Here is a 4,502-nt window from a genome sequence, read left to right on the forward strand (position 1 = left end):
GGTGCTTATTCAAAATGAGTATTAATTTAATTGAATTCTAAAGCATTACCTCAGTATGTTTTTTTTTAACCTGGAAAACTGAACTAAAATATTCCATCAGATGTTCTGTAATTAAAATTTTAAATCAAAACCGTAAGAAAATTCAAAATTGAAGTAGAACCCAAGTGATTCAGTGTACCTCATTGTGAAACACGTATTTATTATTTCATTATGTACTTTTTTGAAAATATCCCAACTTTTTAAAATGGTAAGTGGTTTCTTTAAATATCTTTCCATTAAGAATATTAAATTGTTTTAGCATAAAAACTTAAATTAACTTCAAAAATAATGGGAAAACTATTAGATTATACTTAGTAACATTTTAAGGGGCCATAAGTTTGACTCTTATGCTCTCTCTATCCCACTCATTTAGAAAATGGCATTGGTGTCACAAGTTTTACATAGTACAGTCATATATATATGTGTGTGTAAGAGAGAGATAGTTATTGTTTTAAGGCATAGTGTATAGGTATCTTTGTTTAATCTATGCTTTATTAAGGAAAATTATATCCTCTAAATCCATTTTAAAGGCTTTTAAATTATATTATTTAATAGATAGCTTCTTTATTGAAATAATCACATAAATTTCTTTTAGCAAACAATCTTGAGCCACATTTCTACAACTCCATATATTTCAACATAAAGATGTATGTGTTTATTTAGTAGTCTAGAAATATCTCTGCTAGAGGTTATTTTTAAAGATGTATAAAGAGGGGGCAGCTGGGTAGCTCAGTGGATTGAGAGCCAGGCCTAGAGACAGGAGGTCCTAGGTTCAAATCCGGCCTCAGACACTTCCCAGCTGTGTGACCCTGGGCAAGTCACTTGACCCCCATTGCCTACCCTTACCAATCTTCCACCTATAAGTCAATACACAGAAGTTAAGGGTTTAAAATTAAATTTAAAAAAAAAAAAAAGATGTATAAAGAGGTACAATCTAGAGGTTCAAATCTTAGAAAATATAAATAGTCCACATATTATATGAAGTAAAAATATATGATTTTTCCAAACATATTATATTTTCTCCTTTCTATATGTGCTTTTCTTTTATAATTTTTTAATTGATATATTTTGGATTTAGATAATCTTCATTTATTCATATATATATGCATATATATATTCCCCCACCAATGAATATTATTTGTAATTAATAATATAAACATTAAAAAGAAAATGAGCAGAACAAATACATTAAACATATTTGACATCATTTGCAATATTTCACATTAATAATCTGTCTGTTCCCTCAATACTTACAAAGATTTTAAAAAGGTACATTTTCTCTATGGCGAAGTGTAGTCATTATAATTATACAATATTCAGTTTCTCTTTTGAGTTCTTTCAACTTATACTAATATGTAACATTAATTTTCCATAAATTCATGTTTCAATTTATATCATTCTATATTAGTTCATGTTCATTTCCCATGCTTTTCTAATTTTTTCATAATCATTTCTTAGAGTTCAGTAATATTTTATTACATTTGTATACCACAATTTGTTTTATCATTCCTTGATCTCAACAGTCATTTATTACCACAAACCAGTTGTTAGACATATTTTGGTGTATATGCTATCTTTCTTTTACCTCTATTTTGATATAAGCATACCAGTAGTGTCTCTAGGTTAAAGAATATGAACATTTTAATCACTTCCTCAACATTTTTGTGTATTTCTTTGTAAAATGAATGGAAGGACCAATTTACAACTCCACTAACTAAATATTAATGTGCTTGTCTTACCACAGTCCCTCCAGGCTCTCCCTGTCTCCTGCCTCCCATGATCTTTCCCTCCTTCCAATACATATGAAATAAATGAAATAAAAATTCATTGCTAGGAGCTACATTTTAATAACCCAATTTTTAGACCATTTATTGTTGCTTTAAATGAAGACCTTATACTAAAACCAACCAGTGGACATCCTACTGAAGAATTGACTTATATAAATGTTGTCATTCTCATGATAATTGAAACCTAAGAACAAAAGAAAATCAACAAATTGGCCTTACTTCTATCATATATACAATGAAGAAACATTATTTCCCTTTTTTTCCTCTCCTGTCACTCAGGGAGCTGGATGACACTATGAATGACACTATAGCCATAAGACCCAGGAAGTTCATGACAAACAGATTTCTTCAATGTAAACATGTTACAGATGTCCTTCATTCTAGAAAGGCTACAGTATCAAAGACTGAAAGTCTGAGAAAAACTGCTCAAGATATATAAGACAATTCCAGATGTCATTTTTGTCTTTGGATTTTCAAAAACCATTTTGGTGATGGCAAAACAATAGGCTTTGTCATGATTTATGATTCCTTTGACTATGCAGAGAAAAATGAACAAAAGCACAGATTTGCAAGGAATGGCATGAATAATAAGAAAGACATCAAGAAAGCAGTAAAAGGGGGACAGCTAGGTGGCTCAGTGGATTAAGATTCAGAGATGAAAGATCTTAGATTCAAATCTGTTCTCTGATACTTCCTAGCTGTGTGACCCTGGGCAAGTCACTTAATATCCATTGCCTAGCCCTTACCACTCTTCTGTCTTGGAACCAATACATAGTTTTCATTCCAAAATGGAAGGTGAGGGTTAAAAAGAAGAAAACAGCAAAAGGAATGAAAAAAAAAATGAAATCAGGGGTACTGCAAAGACAAATGTCTCTGCTGACAAAAAGAAGGAATAAAAGGCACTATAGATGATATTCATCCATGAAGATAATATGAATTTTTTTCATCAAAGCATAAACTATGTAAAAAAAAAAAGAAAAGAAACATTATTTTAACCCTTTGCCTGGAATTTCCTCCATTCTAAAATTCACTTCCTGCCTTCTTTGACTTTGTTCAAGTCCCAGATAAAATCTACCTTTGACAAGAAGTGTTTATAATCTCCCTCAATAGACAGACAGACAGATAGAACTTGTTGGTATATACTTTTTTGTATGCTATCTTTTGCATTAGACTGTGAATTTCTTGAGAGGAAGGACTATCTTTTGACTTTCTGTGAATCCCCAGTACTTAGCATGCCTGCTATATAGCACTTAACAAATACTTCTTGTAGTTGATAATTATGATGATATACATACATTTCTCAAGATGTATTTGCATAAGTGAAACCCTAAAAATAATTGCTCCCTAATGTGTAGACACATATTGTAGAGATAGAGACTGAGAAATTCTACAAAGAACTTAGTAATAATATTACAAATTAAATCAGCATATATTTAAATGCTCTATACTATAGAGCTGAGTCTATAGCTTCAATGCAAAGGTGAGCAGAAAGGAGGAGGATGAAGCAATATTTCAGAAAGCATAATTCTAAAGTAAGAAATGAGAGAGGACAGAGTATTGTAGACTATTTCTATAACTCTCAGGCCTATAGATTCAAAAATACTTTATTCTAGAGGAGAATCATGAGGCACTAGTTATGATGAACTCCAAATAACATCAAAATAAAAGGAAATGGCCATATTTTTACAGACAAGAAATTACTATCTAATAACATGGAAGTTATTTCTGAATCATTTCTCTGGATACAGTCAGACCACTGACTTGTTAGAGAAAAGCTTAAACACAATATTATATGCCATGCAAGTGAAAAAAACACCAACTTGAGCCATCTAAATAAGATGTTGATACAAAAAAGGTCAATATAAATCAGATCGATACTCATTATCATGACTTAAAAAAGCTTAGCTGATATAAAATCTATTTCCTATAGAGGAGGCCATGTGTCTAGAAATCACATTAAGCCAAAAACACATGTTCTCCTTATTAAGCCAAGATATTGGGCAGCCAAGGCAACAACTGTTTTAAGTATAGTTATTCATAAAAATCTTAAAGAAGTGTAATGAGATGTGATACCTTATAAAACAGTGAAAATCAGCAATGGGAATAAGTAAAGAGAAAACTAAAATAAAGACCTACTTAAGCCAGATCATCCCAAAAGCATTTAAGCATAAAACTAGAAAAACAACAATGAGATTTAAAATGGTGATTTCTTTAATAGAACTTTTTTTTTCTCCATCAAAGAAAATGGAACAATCACATAGACCCCAACATCAGAGTTTTTGATATGTTGCATGAGGAAGTATAAATAACCTTAAAGAAAGTAAAGATGGAAAGATCAGCTAGTGTAGCCCAAGTATAGAAAGAGGAATTCTGTACTGGAGGAGATGCAATTCTGATGGCACTGAAACATTGATTTTCAAGCCACATCTTATGGAGAATAATCTATGCATGAATTGAAGTCATCCTTAATAAAGATATGGAAATGTAACAGCAGGCTTTACAAATAGTGTTCAGTGGCAGACCATATATTTATATTCACACAATTGACTAAAAGATGCAAGAGCTACAGAGCCTATTATACATTTATCTGAATTGTATCTTTCTTCCTCTACTAAAGCGATGTCCTTATTTTCACAGTGATGATCTTCAATCTTCAAAGGCAATGCTAAAGGAAAA

General features: G+C 31.2%; 1 pseudogene; it reads left to right on the forward strand.

Annotated features, from left to right (window-relative positions):
* The first annotated feature begins 2,121 nt into the window (after nucleotides 1-2,121).
* On the forward strand, nucleotides 2,122-2,722 carry LOC123241682 (annotated as a pseudogene).
* Nucleotides 2,723-4,502: the final 1,780 nt, after the last annotated feature.

The sequence above is a fragment of the Gracilinanus agilis genome, chromosome 3, assembly GCF_016433145.1.
Source record: "Gracilinanus agilis isolate LMUSP501 chromosome 3, AgileGrace, whole genome shotgun sequence".
NCBI classification, from domain to species: domain Eukaryota; kingdom Metazoa; phylum Chordata; class Mammalia; order Didelphimorphia; family Didelphidae; genus Gracilinanus; species Gracilinanus agilis.